Genomic DNA, 16,584 nt, shown 5'->3' with positions numbered 1-16,584 from the left:
TCTTCTATAAAATGCAGATGAAAACACCTAACTCTCAGGATTATTGCAAGACTGACAAAAAAAAAAGCATGACCCATTCAGAATGCTATCTGAGGCACAACAGATACTATATATAAATCTATCTATGTATTTATATGAAGCGCTGGTGGTACAGTGGTTAAGTGTTCGGCTGCTAACAAAAGGTCAGCAGTTTGAATCTACCAGCTGCTACTTGGAAACCCTATGGGGCAGTTCTACTCTGTCCTATAGGGTCGCTATGAGTCAGAATCAAGTGGACAACAATGGATTTGGTTTTATGTATTTGTATATTTATCTAACTACTGGGCCAACAGTGCACCTTCTGTATATACATAAAAAAAATACATAAGGTGATGCAAATTGTTAATCCCTCAGCTGCTAAAAGAAATATTGTTGGTTAGAACCCACCCAGCAGCTCCAGGACTGAAAGACCTGGTGATATGCTATGAGTCGGAATCCACTTGGAGGCACAAAAACAACAATGATATATGTGGCACTATTAGTATTATTGCCATTGTTGTTATGTTGACAGTAGTGTTTGCAATAAAAATAGAAGAACTAAAATGGTTTGAAACAGCATACCAAATAAATGTAATAAAATTTATTAATGCTATTTTAGGTCACAATGTGACAATCAAAAGCTCATTGTTTAATGCTGAGTTCCCCATTTTGGGGGCTGTAGTCACCAGACTTGCAGGACTAATAATCCCCTCAATCCTTGGGTGACCTTGGAACTGTTCACTTCTGTGCTCAAAGCAGCCTCTTCAGTTCAACCCTCTGTCTTGGACAGATATGATCATTAACTCAGGGCACCATGATGTGAAATGGTAGTGTAACACAGTAGTTAATTGTAGCCACAGTGGTACAACAGCTGTGGTCAGGTACAGTTTAAACACTTACTTTAGTATTATTCAAAATTAACTTAAGGTTCAAGATGTGACTGGGAGACTGCTAGTTTGGGGGTGTGGCTTAAGAACAAAACATCTTTAGGAAATTGGATTAGAAAACCTGTAAAGGCACTTTGGATGTTGAGATCATTCGTTTTCATGAATTGACGTCAACATCTGGCTAACTGCTGGACCCTGAACTTCGCAGCCTCTCGTTTTCCCAATTTATAACTCAAAAATAAAGACTAGAGCCTCTTCCACTGGCAGCGGTTATCCACTCAGAGAGATGAACTCTAACAGGCAAATATGAAGAAAGTTAAAATTCCACAGAAACACGGAAATGTCTAGAGGGCCCTCTGGTTAAGTGTGGCTTGACTAGTGTCAAGGGTTTTAAAGCCACAGGAGTTTAAGTTAAAACCCCACTCTAGGTCCATCCCTGAGCAACTCAAGAGAATAGATACAGAAACACATTTTGTAAATGGTTAAGTGCTGTGAAAGTCTGAATCCGTGTGTTCTACCTGTTAGGATCTGGGGGGCTGGTTTGGACAAATGGAGCCTGAGCCAAGAAGGCAGCATTTCCAGCCCAGGCCTTCCTTCTGGCCCCCTGCCTTTCCCATTTTCACATTCTTACATTGGGGCTCTGACCGAGGTTGAACATGCCCTAGAGACTGGCAGTTTCCAACAGAACACAAGCTCCAAATTCCACGACTGGATTCCCAGCCTTGCCTTGGCACATGTTGGCTGGGAGTCTGCAATCCCCAAGCTCCACTTCCCCAAATTGCTATCAGTCCCCATGGAACAGCTTCTTGCAATGTGTTGTTTTGTCTCTCCCCAGTTGCTACAGCAATCCAGAAAAGATTTGTGTTTCCACTTCTTCAAAATGGAGACATCTGCTTGCAATTTTGAAAAGCCTTGTCAGGGTCTTCGGTTTACTGTTTTGATCAGCTCTCCCTGACATGTGGGCAGAGTCCCTAAAGACATTCAAAGGAAAAAGACCCCTGTAGGCAAACAAGTGCTTCCCATCAGGGCAGGCCACCTAGGGATTCCTGTCCATGTGGAATGAAATACATGGCATAGCCACGGATGATCCGCGCTGAGAAAAACTCCATCTCCCTGAGCCCAGGAGGGAGAGCAGACAAAACAAAAGGCTCATGTTCAGACTCTCTTGAAGTTCAGTTCTGTAAAAGCAAAAAAAAAAAAAGACTAACTGAAACCTGTTGCTGATGTGTCAGTTCCAACTCATGATGACCCCATGTGCTACAGAGTAGAACTGCTTCATCGAGTTTTCTTGGCTGTAATCTTTATGGAGGAGCCCTGGTGGCACAGCGGTTAAAAGCTATGGCTGTTAACAAAAAGGTCAGCAATTTGAATCCACCAGCCACAGCTTGGAAACCCTGTGGGTCAGTTCCACTTCTGTCCAATAGGGTCGCTATGAGTCAGAATCGAGTGGACCGCAATGAGTTTGGTTTTGGTTTTTGGTTTAACTTATGGAAGGAGATCACCAGGCCTTTTTTCTGAGGTGCTACTGGGTGGGTTTGAACGAACAACGTTTAGGTAAATAATCTAGTTCAAACATTTGCACCACCCAGGCCTCCACGCCTTCAATTCTGTAACCAAACCAAACCCATTGCTGTAGATTTGATTTGGCTAAGAGCGACACTATAGAAAGACAGAGGAGAATTGCCCCATAGAGTTTCCAAGGCTGTAGTCTTCATGGAAGCTGACTGCCACATCTTTCTCCAGTGAATATGGTGGTGGTTTCAAATCACCAACCTTTCAGTTAGCAGCCGAGCGCTTAACCATTGTGCCACCAGGGGCTCCTCAATTCTATGAAAGGATGGTCTTTTGCATGTGAGTTTATGCGAGTCCTAAATATCCTGACCCTTTCTGAGAGGTGACAGGGGGCCACATTGTTTAGGATTGGACATCAGTAATCTTGATCTTTCGTCCTGATTCTAATTAACCAGGTGGCCTTAGGTGTAAGAATCATATTTGGGCTTCAGTTCCCTCACCTGTAAAATGAGTAGATTGGATATCCATGGCTGGTTTCAATCTAAAATACTTCTATGTGTAAAAATTAGCCAGGAGAGGGGCTCCCTCACACCTGCTAGCTACGGGCAGAAATTGACTATTTTAATCACTGCACTAATACTGGGATAATGTTAGGAAGGAATATGTATCAATTACTGGATGGAGGCTTGCTGCAGTGAAGAGGACTTGAAGCACTCACTGATGAAGATCAAAGACTATGACCTTCATTATGAATTACACCTCGACATAAAGAAAACAGAAATCCTCACAACTGGAGCACTAAGCAAGATCATGATTTATGGAGAAAAGGTTGAATTTGTCAAGGATTTAATTTTACTTGGATCCACAATCAATGCCCATGGAAGCAGTGGTCAAGAAATCAAATGAAGTATTGCATTGGGTAAATCTGCTGCAAAAGACCTCTCTAAAGTGCTAAAAAAACAAAGACATCACTTTGAGGACTAAGGTGAACCTGACCCAAGCCATGGTATTTTCTATCATCTCATATGCATGCGGAAGGTGGACAATGAATAAAGAAGACCAAAGAAGAACTGATGCCTTTGAATTATGGTGTTGGTGAAGAATACTGAATATACCATGGACTACCAGAAGAACGAACAAATCTATCTTGGAAGAAGGACAGCCAGAATACTCCCTAAAAGCAAGGATGTGAGACTTCATCTTGCATACTTTGGAAATGTTATCAGGAGGGAGTAGTTCCTTCAAAAGGACATTGTGCTTGGTAAAGTAGAAGGTCAGTGAAAGAAAGATAGATCCCCAATGAGACAGATTGACAAGGTGGCTGCAACAATGGGCTGAAACACAGCAATGATTGTGGGGATTGCACAGGACCAGGTAGTGTTGAGTTCTGTTGTGCGTGGGGTTGCTGTGAGTTTGGAACTGACTCTACGGCACCTGACAACAGAATGGAGTTGAAGGATTATCTACATCTTAAAGTCAGATGGAGCTGAGCTTAAGCCCTAGTATACCACTTGCTGGAAGTATGATCCAGGGCAATTTATGTAAGGCTTCTTGGCTACTGGCACCAATTTTATAGATAATTTGCAAGAATTATGTAAAGTAATGTATGTAGAATACAGAGCAGAGCACATGGAACAAAGGAATGTTTATGCAATGTCCCATCCCTCTCACTTTTGCAATCTATCAATTTGCTTCCCTGAAGCTATCCCAAATATAAATATAAACATTTATTTATATGTGTGTGTGTGTTTGTACACATATGCCTACATGCATATGTACAGCCAAAACACCCAAACCATGCCCATAGCTTGGCTTCTTGCTTAATTAGGATTTAATTTTTTTTAAGTAATATTTTATTGTATTTTCAGTGAAAGTTTACACAGCATTTTAGGTTCCCATTCAACAATTTCCACACAAGTTGTTCAGTGACATTGGTTACATTCTTCACACTGTGTGAACATTCTCATTATTTCCATTCTGGTTATTTCATTTCCATTAATCTAGTTTCCCTGTCCCCTTACATTGTCATCTCTGTTTTAAAGTAATGGTTGAGAGTTTGGTCTCATATGAGTGATTTTTTAAAGGAGCACAGAACTTATAGGTGATATTCATTATTTTTTGAGTCAGTTTGTTATTTAGCTACAAGGTAACCTCAGGGGTTAGTTTCGGTTCAAGGTTTGAAAATTATCTCAGAGCAATAGTCTCAGGGAGTCTTCTGTTCTCAACTAGTTGAGTAGGTCTGGGTTTTCTTGCCTAGCCTCACCTCGCCCCGCCCCGCCCCACCCCGCCCCGCCCCACCCCACCCCGCCCCACCTAGCCTCGCCTCTTCCTTTCTTTCTGGAATTTGAGGTTCTGTTCCACATTTTTCCCCCATTCTATCAGAGTCCATCTATTATGGCCCTCATTAGAATGGTCAGTAGTGGTAGCTGGGCACCATCTAGTTCTTCTGGTCTCAGGGTAAATAAGGCCATGGTTCATGTAGACTATTTGTCCTGTAGACTAGTTTCTTCTTTGAGTCTTTCATTTCCTTCTTTCTCTTTTGATACAGATGAGTAGAGACCAATAGTTTTATCTTAGATGGCTGGTCACAAGCTTTTAATACCCCAGACACTATTTACCAAACTAGAATGCAGAGCATAACTTTATGAATTATATTATGCCAATTGACCAAATGTCCCATGAAACTATGGTCCTAATCCTTCAAAGCCAGAAATGCAATCCCTTGAGGTGTTTGGTTATGTCTAAGAAATATCCGTAAATGTGCCCCTTATGTGTTTTATTATATATATGAATATATGTGCATACAGTCACATGGATGAATATACATCTGTTTATATGTATGTACACATACCTATACACATATATGCTTACATACATACATATATACCAAACCAAACCCATTGCCATGGAGTCAATTATGACTCATAGCAACCCTATAGGACAGAGCAGACTTGCCCAATAGGGTTTCCAAGGATCTGCTGGTGGATTTGAACTGTTGACCTTTTGGTTAGCAGCCAAGTTCTTAACCACTGCATCACCAGGGCTCCACATGCATATATACTGGCACATATATTTTTTGTTTGTTTTTGCTGTTGTTTCAAAATTATATATGCCATAGCATTACCAACAGGTCACTTTTTCTTGTGTGCTTTTTTAGTGGCATTGTTTGCCTTCATCAAGCTCTGTACACTTCACCTTGATTCGCTGTTACCTTTCCCATCACCAAAAATAACAAATGTCTACTATCTAGAGAGCGACTCTGCCTCTCCCATCCACCTCATATCCCTGGTAACCACTAACGAACATTATTTTCTGTATATTGACTTGTTAATGTCATTTCATAAAAGTGAAAATATGCAATATTTGTTTTTTTGTGATTGATTTATTTTGGTCAACATAATGTCTTCTAGGTTCATCCATGTTCCAAGATGGTTTGGGAATTTATTTATTGCTGAGTAGCACCCCACTGTATGTACGTACCCCATTTTACGTACCCATTCGTCTGTTGATGGGCACTTAGGTTGTTTCCATGTTTTTTGCTATTGTGAATAGTGCTGTGGGGAACATTAATGTGCACAGGATTTAAACTTCTGAGAAACAAAACTATTTTTAAAATGAAGTTTAAGCTTTTTTTCCCCTCCTAGGAGATCTTATAAAATACACTCAGTTCTTTCTTGAGTAGCTCAGCATTCCAAGGCTATTTTTTCCCCCTGGATTTTCATGAATGCTTTCATTGCTTCTTTATTGATGCTCCCATTAGTACTGTTTGTCCTACACCTGATATTCCTATATGAATAAGCTTTGTGAGGTGCTGTTTCCACCACCCCTTTACACCTTACCCTTGCTAAGAGGCTGATGGCTGTTTTTTTCACTCCTGTCAAGTTCCTTTCCTTGAACAACCCTGCCCTTTCTTTCTAATTTAATATGTCTAATTTCTGGCGGGCCAAGTTGGTTGAACTTTTGTTAGAATAGCAGCTCATAGGCTCTGGCCCCATAAAATTTTGGTGCTTTAGTTTATAACTAAATAATGTCTGCTTGGGTAGTTCTGAGGCTTTTTATTTCTTTCCTTCTTAGCTATGTGGCAGATTAATAAGGTTAGTAGAAAACTGAGTCCTGGATTTGTACATTTTCATCATTATTGCTACTCCAAGCCCATGACATTTAAGGATTACTGAATTAGTTTCCTATTGCTATAGCAAATTACCACAAACTTAGTGGCTAAAAAAACAACAAAAATGTATTATTTTAGAGTTCTGAAAGTTAAAAGGCCTTAATGGCTTTCACTAGGCTAAAATGAAGGTATCCACAGGACCCCGTTTTGTCTGGAGGCTCTAGGGAAGAATCTGCTTCCTTGCCTTTCCCACCTTCTAGAGGCTACCGGCATTCCTTGGCTCATGGAAACTTCCTTCATCTTCAAAGCCAGCAGCATGCATCTTCAACTCTCTCTCTCTCTGATTTCTGCTTCCATTTTCACATCTCCTTCTCTGACATTCCTGCTTCTCTCTTAAAAGGACTCTTGTGATTGTATTGAGCTCATTCAGAAAATCCAGGATAATCTTCTCATTTAAGATCCTTAATTTAATCACATCTGCAAAGTCTCTTTTGCCCTTTTGTAAGGTAACATATTCACAGGTTTCAGGCATTGGGACGTGGACATCTTTAGAATGCATTATCCTACCTACCAGTTACCAGGACAGGATTGTCCTCAACAGTGTCCATTCCCAAGTGCTCTCTTGCCCACCCAGCTACCTTGGCAGCCCGCAGGCTGGGCTTTGGAATGCTGTCTAATTAGACTCATATTTCTACTGGACCAACAAAGAAGTCACTTCTGCCTTTCTGAAGGCGGGGAGCCTGACCTCCCCTGGCTCCAGGTCCCTAACTGAATCTTTTCCTTCCAGTTCTTTTTAAAAAACAAGCAGGCTTTCTCACTGGGATCCATCCCAGGACTGTGTAGATATGGTATCTGTATCTGGAAAAGTGTCAAATGGAAGCAAAGGCCAAGGACCAAACATAGTGCCTAATTCTGTGCCTGGTATATAGTGGGCAGATAAAAAATTTTAATTTTTCCTATACTAGAAAAACTGGACAAATATCCTAGAATTCAGAGCTTCCTTGGCTGGTGGCTGATCTGGTAAGACGCCTATTAAAAGGAGAATGATACAACAGCTAACATTTACTTACTATTTGCCAGACACAATACTAAGTGTGGATACGTATTATCCTAGTCATTTCATACATCCACCCTATGAGGTTTGTACTATCATTAGCCCCTTTTTGTATGTAATGAAATGAAGACTTAAACAAGTTAAGGGACTGGACCAAGTTCAGACAGGTAGTGAGTCTCACTTTGTAAGTTCCCTGCTATTTCCCAATCGTCCAAAAGATTGACTGCTCCGGGGTTTCCTCCACATACTTTTTTATTCCTTAAGTGATGACATCCAGTGCAATGGCTTAAAAACTATTTCTCTACTAATGTATATATAATGTAACATATTGTATACACAAATGAAGTATATATGTGTGTGTGTATGTGTATACACACACACAGAGTAATACTTATCCTCACATTTACATCTTCAGCCTGGATCTCTCCAAGGAACTCAGACTCATAGAGCCAATCCCTATTCATCAGCTCCATTTCAAGGTCCGTTAGATATCTCCAACTTATGTCCAAAGCTAAATGCCATTTCCCACCCTCCCCAATCTGCCACCTCCTGCAGTGTTTTACAATTCAGTAAATGTCACTTTGATTCACACCCCACATACTGTCCAACAGAAAATCTTGTCCTGTCTGCTTTCAAGAAGCCCTGATGATGCAGTGGTTAAGAGCTCGACTGCTAACCCAAAGGTTGCCGATTTGAACCCACCACAGGAGGAAGATGTGGCAATCTGCTTCTGTAAAGATTACAGCCTTGGAAACCCTATGGGGCAATTCTACTGTGTCCTATAGGGTTGCTATGAGTTGGAATCGAATTGATAGCAATGGTTTTGGGTTTATTAATTTGTTTTTTGGTTTTCTCTACTTTTATAATACATACAGAGCCTAAGCACTTTTCAACACTTGAGTCTAAGCCAGTGCTGTCCAACAGAAATATAATGTAAACCACATATATGTGATTTTAAATATTCTAGTAGCCACATTAAAAAAGTAGAAACATTTGAAATCAATTTTGATAATATATTTTATTTAAGAAAAATATTATGATTTCAACATGTAATCAACATAAAATAGCTGTTATGAGATAGTTTACATTCTGTATTACCTACTAAATCTTTGAAGTCTGATGTGTATTTCACACTAACAGCACATCTCAATAAGAAGGAGACACATTTCAAGTGCTCAAAACCATATGTGGCTAATGGCCTCTGCATTGGATAGTGCTGGTCTAAGGTCTAATTCCCCTAGAATTCTACAATAGCCTCCAAACAGATGTCTGTGCTTCCACTCTTTTTCCTTTGAGTCTGCCCCTGGGTGGTGCAAACAATTAACATGCTCAGCTGCTAACCAAAAGATTGTGACCCAAGTCTACCCAGAGGCATCTTGGTTGAAAGGCCTGGTGATCTACTTCCAAAAAATCAGCCATTGCAAACCATATGCAGAACAGTTCTACTGTGACACACATGAGGTCATCATGAGTCAAAATTAACTCTATGGCAACTGGTTTTATGATTCACAAAGCAGTCTGAATGGTCCTTTCAAAATGTAAATCAGATCATGCTCATTCTTTTGCTAGAAATGCCTCCAAAGGTTTCCATCACCCTTAAAATAAAAACCCAAAGTCCTCTGATGACCTGGTCCCTGGTCTCCTCTCCAAAACAGTTTTCTACCCCTTACCCTAGTCTCTGTGCTCAGCTTTGCTGGCTGTAGCAGACACAGCAGATGCTCCACCCAGATCCCCTTGGATCTCTTTGTTGGTTCTGTGCATTCATTCTCCAGCTTCTGTGAGCTTCCATCTAATGGCTTCCACCTGGGACCTTCTTGAAAGGTTGGACCACTAGACCTAGCCTTCCTGCCTGACCCTACAGAAAGCCAGAGTCCAGGGAAGTTTACCTCCTTCCTGGCTCCCTGAGGTATGGTATAAACTCCAGAAGGGAACAAGCTGATGCCAGGACTTTGCCTGAATTCTTACCCTTTCCTGCTCTGCCTCCTTCACTTCCTTACCAGTTCCTTCTATAAAGACTTCCTTAATGAGCCACCTAAAAAGAAATCTGGAGAACCCAACCTAAGATATTGGCCTTAGACACTGTCCTCCATTAGAACTGCCTTTGCACTTGTTGTTGCTCAGCCTAGAACATTCTTTTCCCAAGGAGAAACATGGTCTGATGCTTTTAGGTCTCTGCTCAAACATCATGGCCTCTAGAGATGGCTTCTGTGATGCACCTATCCGTTTCTTTCTGTCTCCTTCCCTGCTTTATTTTTCCATGTAATATTTATCGCCATCTGACATTGCATTATATAAGTGAGTTTTATTGTGTAACTGTTATTCCCTATTTCTCTCACTAGAAGATAAAATTCATGAGGGAAGCAATTTGGCTTTGTTCACATAATATATCCAATACCTAGAGATTTGCTCATAGATACTAATAAATACTTGTCAAGTTCATGAATGAATCCATGAGTGAATGAATGAACTAGCTGTGACAAGATCAAACTAGGCAGTCTCATTCCAGAGTGCACTTTCCATGTGTTTGCAAGACCTAATCTGCAAAATGTGTTTCAAACTATTGGTGTACACACACATACACACACGCTCTTAAGTAGACACTTTCCATCAATGCCTAAACTGGCACACTCACCTTGCCTTTGTAACCAAGGAAATGGCCATATTTCTTAGTGCAAAGAGAACACAAGTATACATTATTCCCCTGCAAACTCACTAACTGTTAGAAATCATAGTTTCTCACGTTCCAAGCCCAATTGTGACTCCAATTAATAGTGTAACAATAGTAGCCAATATCAGAATGAATAAAGGAAATCTCAGATTGAATAAATGAAATAAATACAAAATGCCTAGCACATTTTCTGGCACATAAAATGCCCACTATTCCCAGTAGTTGTAATTATTATGGTGGTTCTTTGCTCCCTGACATCTTGCTTAAAACCTGAGTCTATAACTTTGTGACATCTGTGTGAAAGAATGAGGTCTGGTGAGGACCAGAATTGTCTAGGGAAAGCCTATAAAATATGCAGTGTCACATTTCTAGAACTCTCTGTCCTGAACACTGACCACTTCAACCTGTGCAGCAGAAGCAAGCAGTAAATATGAGGGGTACATGATTTCTCAGGAGGAAAAGAGTTATCATCTTTGTGGCTTTAGTAACAGGACTGCTCAGTAACCTTTGCTGGTAGTTCGTAGCCTGTCTGAAAATACTAGCACATTCTTCCAGCGCCTCAGCCAATATTGCTCTTGGAATAGAGATTATTGGCAGATGTGAAAAGACAACTGAAATAGCTTAGAAATGAGCTTTCGCCTGCGCTAATCACCCTAAACTTTTCCTGTTTAAGTAAGCAAATGCAGGGAGCATGCCCTCATTCTTTAAATGTCAATTAGCTTGAGAGTTATCTGATTCACCAAGGGAATAAAACAAAATGATAAAATGGTGATTGCATTAAGATCATTAATACCCAACCCACAAGCAGCATAGTAAATGCCGTGACATTCCTGGGGAAATGAATATCAACCATGTTCCTTCCCTACCAAGAAATCATGCTCCTGGGAACAAGTTCCAGTTTGCACACTTTTCTTCAGTCCTCTGAATGTTACAGCCCCTGGGACATGGTGCTAGTTCAGTCTCTGGAGAGTGATGCCAGACCCTGGATGGAACAGTGAAATGTGCAGCCTGAGGGTCATGTTTATTGTCCCAGCTTCCTATTGCTACTGTAACAAATTACCACAAACTTTATGCTTCAAACAACGCATATTTACTGCCTTACAGTTCTGGATGTCAGAAGTCCAAAATGGCCTTACAGAGCTAAAACCAAGGGGTCAACAGGGTTGTGTTCCTTCCGGAAGCTGTAGAGGTATGGCGTAAAGAACTTAACTTTACCCAGAGAATTTGGTCTTTGTCCTTGGTTCCTGAGAGATAACCTCTAAAACCTTGAAATTTTCACAAATAATTTAAACGTCTTTGATGAGTCCTCCAGACCACACCTGAGGATTTGTACTAATGAGGTGACTTAGGTAGGGGCTGAACAAGTCATTCTTAGGGGAAGGGGGCTGATTCAATAAATCATGAGTATATGCTGAGACCCTTGTAGAGGCTCTGGACATGGAAGTTCCATGGGCTTCCTGTTTGGTGAAAGACATTAGTACGTTGGAAGGGTAGTATGTCCCTTTTAGGGACATGGAAGCCCAGACCTTGCCCCATGTATCCCTTCATTTGTATCCTTTTTGCTATCACAAAACTGTAATCGCAAATATAGCACTTTCTGTGAATTTCGTGAGTCATTCTAGTGAATTATGGAACCCAAGGCAATAGTGGGAACCAGCAGTTCCGAAGTGAGGGGGGCTGAGAACCCCTGAGATCATAGCTGGTATCCTGAGGGGACAGAAGGAACCCTCAAATTTGTAGCCAGCATGTCAGAAGTGAGGGGGCCACTGGAGGTTATCACTCTTATGGGTGGCACCCTGAAGGAGTAGCAGGAAAACCCTGAATTTGCAGACAGCCAGTCACAAATGAGAGCATCTTGGGGACTCCCAAGCTTCCAGCTAGTGTCTGAGGCCTTGGGTAGACTTGGCAATTTAGAGAACTATGTCCTATAACTTCTGAGGTCTGACCTAGCTTCTCAGTGATTAACATCAGAGGAAGAAGCGATGCATTTGTAGCTGGTGTCAGAACAGAAGTGGAAGAGCTGAACTGAATAGATTTGATTTTTTCCACTCAAGGGGAAAATCCATCTTCCTTGGTATTCCAGCTTCTAGAAGCTTCTCCACATTCCTTGGCTTGTGGCCTATTCCTCCATCTTCAATGCCAACAGCATGTCTTCAACTCTCTCTCTCTGACCTCAGCTTCTATCTCTAACCATCACACTCCTGCTTCCCTCTTATAAGAACCCTTGGATTATACTGAACCCACCTGGATAATCTAGGTTCATCTCCCTATTTTAAGATCCTTAACTTAATCATATCTGAAAAGTCTCTTTTCTTCCATGTAGGCTAACATATTCACAATTTCTAGGGATTAGAATGTGGACATCTTTGGGAAGCTATTACTCTGTCTACCATACTGTCACCACAGTACCCTCCTTATTTCTCTGTATTTTTCTGCCCTTCCCTCCACGTAAGCAAACATCAGAAAAGATCTGACAGAAGCCTTTTGCCCCTTTGTGTGCGATTTGGAACCTGTGTGTTTTTCTGATCTGAATGTGGGTCAGAGTTTTTGAGGTACAGAGAGGTCAAACAAACTTATCAGTGTCACACAATTATCAAGAGAGGTTTTGTGGGGGTGTTCCTAGAACCACATAACATGAGCTGTTCCAGGCAGGGTGCTGATGTGGCTTAGGATATGTGAAAGGTTATCAGAGAAGCTTCCTGGAAGACATAGAGTTTGAGATGAGACTTAAAATAATGTCAAAAAAATTTGGTGGGGAAGCAGAAACAAAAAAAGAACAGAAGGCAAGTTCCTCCCAGATATTTAACTCAAGAGAACCAAGAAGCACTTGGTGTAAATTTCCTGTATGAGGATGCCTGAAAAATTCCTTGTATCCTCATGTGCCCTTTTCTTTGCTAGTCAGTCACTTTTAGAATCCATCTGTCCTTCTTCTGCCTTGTTTTATTGCTTATTCTTCCTTTCTGATTCCATCTTTGCATGGCCAAAACAAGCAGGGTTGCTTATGCACACCACTAACTTACAACGGTGATTGGAAATAGCTTTCATAACTGGGCATACCCAATCCTCACTGGAAGTTGGCAACTTCATATAGGATGCCTATATAGGAAGCAAGAAGCCCTGGTGGTGCAGTGGTTAAAGTGCTCAGCTGCTAACCAAAAGCTTGGCAGTTCAAACCCACCAGGAGAAAGATGTGGCAGTCTGCTTCCGTAAAGTTTAAAATGCCCTTGGAAACACTATGGGGCAGTTCTACTCTGTCCTATAGGGTTGCTATGAGTTGGAATCAACTCAATGACAATAGGTATATAGGAGGCAGACGACTCTTCGATATGTGCAGCATTAAATAGATGGAAATGCTCAAAGAGATTGTTTGGAAACTCTTCCATAATTAGGGGTGATCTAACTGTGAAAGTGTTTATTTAGAACCAGCCTCAATTCTCAAACTTCTTGATGGCTTTTCCTCTCAAGAGGAAAGTGAAATAAGTAATAATAACTTCTCCCCCACAGGGTCAGGGATTTTGCAAGAAGCAATGCTGGGAATAGCTAATTTATCTAAGAGAGCGAAGCCAAGCAGAGATGGCTGTGGTCCATGGAATCATTGCTTCTGAAACTGGAACAGGACTAGAAAGAGGTCTGACTGGAGCTCAGTTCTCCACTGGCCTGATACTATGAATTCTCCTGAGTGGTGACCGTGAGACAGACAATGGCAAGGAAGGAGACTGGCCCGTACAGTGACAAACAGTTCTTCTGATCCCTTTAAATATGTGGCTCACTTCAAAATGGAAAATAACTGAATCCAAGAGCTGGTCAAAGCCTAGAGATGAGCTTCGGTAATCTATTTTGTAAAAGAGAAAGTTGGATTCTAGAAGATACTAAGAGACTTGCCAAAGATCAAAGAGTGATTTAGAGGAGGAGATTGGTTAATTCACATGATGGGCAAATCTGAAGGACTTGAATTAGCATAAAGCTCTTGGTCTAGAAATGAATAACTTTAGTCGTGTACTTGTTCTGTGCAAAGACTTGTCCAAATATAAGGCATCTCAAATATCAATGATAAATTCAGGTCAGTTCTAGAATTGTAATAAATATGCATTGACAGGTTGGTTATAGTAAATTCTTCATTACCTAAATCTATCTCTCTTAATGATTTAAGACTCTATTATCCAGTTCCTCAGCTTCCCTGGCGCTCCTTGGAAACTCTATAGGGCAGTTCTGCTCTGTCCTATAGGGTTGCCGTGAGTCGACTCGATGGCAGTGGGTTCAGCTTCCCTAGAGCAGTAACATGGCCCTTCAAAGATCCTGCAGATCCTGCAGCACCTTTGAAATTGCCACCATCATCACCACTGCTAATGTTTATTCAGGGTTTTTCCACATGGCTTTCTACATTTATACCCACTATTCATATAGTTCTCACAATTTCTCTATTAGGCTGGTACTGTTTTCCTCATTCTAGAGAAGGGAAAAGTGAAGCTGAGAAAGAGGTAACTTGTCCAGTATCACCCAGCTGATAGGTGGCAAAGCCTGTACTAAAGACTATAGTAGTTAGCGGGAACTTTGGGGTCGTATTTGCCAAACCTCTGCATACTTCTCAACAACAGGACATTCACCCAGCTTCTACTTGGACTCCATTACCATCATAAATGGCTAGCTCTGTTTTCAGACATCTATAACTCTTCTTCCTTAAAATTAATTAAACTGAAATTGGAATCCCTGTAACATTTACTCATTAGTCCTAGTCATGTTCTCTTGAGACCCACAGAATATTTTAAATGTGTCATCCATCTGAGAGTTGTTTAAATATGTGAAGACACGGTCCTCTGTCTCCAATCCTTAGCTTCCTTCAGTTATCCTCCATGTACCATGGCTTCTTGACCTCTTACCATTTTTACTGGTCTCTTTCAGACATGCTTCAAGTCATCAAGAATCCAAAAACACTCCACAGGTATACCAACAGTCCTGGATAGAGCAAAGTTAGCAACATAGCTTTAAAATTAAGATAGCTTAGTGAATTAAGGAACATGAGTAATAGAGACAGGTTCAATCCTGACTGTTACTTGCTTAGCCAAGTCCCTTGCCCTCTCTGAACCTCAGTCTTCAGCTGGTAAATTGAGATAATGATGCCTCACTCATTGTTTATTAGCGAACAAAATAAAATAATATACAAAAAGGATATCATATCATGCCTGGAGGTAATAAGCATTCAAAATTTATATATAAAGAACTTTAAAAACTAAACAGCTAAAAAAAATCCAAATGATCCAATTAGAACATGGGCAAAAGACATGAAGAGACATTTCTTAGAAACAGATACACAAGTGACACATAAGCACATGAAAAATGTTCAGCATCATTAGTCATTAGGCAAATGCAAATAAAACCACGATGAGCTATCACGACACATCTATCAGAATAGTTTAAATAAAAAACAGTGAAAAATATCACATGGTGGCAAGGATGAGGATAAGCTGAATCACTCATATATGGCTGGTGGAAAGATAAAATGGTACAGCCACTTTGGAAAACAGTGTGGCCATTTCTTAAAAAAAAAAAACTAAATATTTACATGCCATACTGCTCAGCCATTGTACTCCTGTATGTTTATCCAAGAGAAAAGAATACTTATATTCACACAAAAACCTGTGTAATAATGATAATAGAAACTTTATTTGTAATATCCTAAAACTGTAAACTATCCAGATGTCCCTCAACAAGTAACTGGTTGAACAAATTGGGCTACGTCCATTCCATGGAATACTGCCCAGCAATGAAAAGGAAAAAAAACTATTGATACACGCAACAACCTGATCAATCTCCACAGACTCAAACCAAGTAAAAAATGCTAATCGCAAAGGTTACATACTATATTATCCTATCTGTAAACTTGCTTGAAATGGCAAATTTACGGAGAACAGACTAGTGGTTACAAGGGTTATATAGAGGGTGAGAGGTAGGTGAGATGTTGGTGTGACTATGAAAAGGCAATACAAGGGATTCTTCTGGTGATGGAAATGTTCTGTATCTTAACTGTATCAACGTCAGTGTCCTCATAATATTGCCCTATACTTTTGCAAGCTGTTATCATTAGGAGGAACTGGGTAAAGGGTACATGGGATGCCTCTGTATTATTTCTTACAACTGCATGTTACAACTACAATTATATCAAAATTAACCATTTAATTAAAATTTATTGGTAAGCCTAATGTATATCATGGAGCCCTGGTGGTGTAGTGGTTAAGAGCTTGGCTGCTAACCAAAAGGTCAGCCGTTCAAATCCACCAGCTGCTCCTTGGGGAAACCCTATAGGGCAGTTCTACTATGTCCCACAGAGTCACTATGA

The sequence above is a fragment of the Elephas maximus genome, chromosome 9 (genome assembly GCF_024166365.1).
Source record: "Elephas maximus indicus isolate mEleMax1 chromosome 9, mEleMax1 primary haplotype, whole genome shotgun sequence".
NCBI classification, from domain to species: domain Eukaryota; kingdom Metazoa; phylum Chordata; class Mammalia; order Proboscidea; family Elephantidae; genus Elephas; species Elephas maximus.
This window is presented reverse-complemented; position numbering follows the sequence as displayed.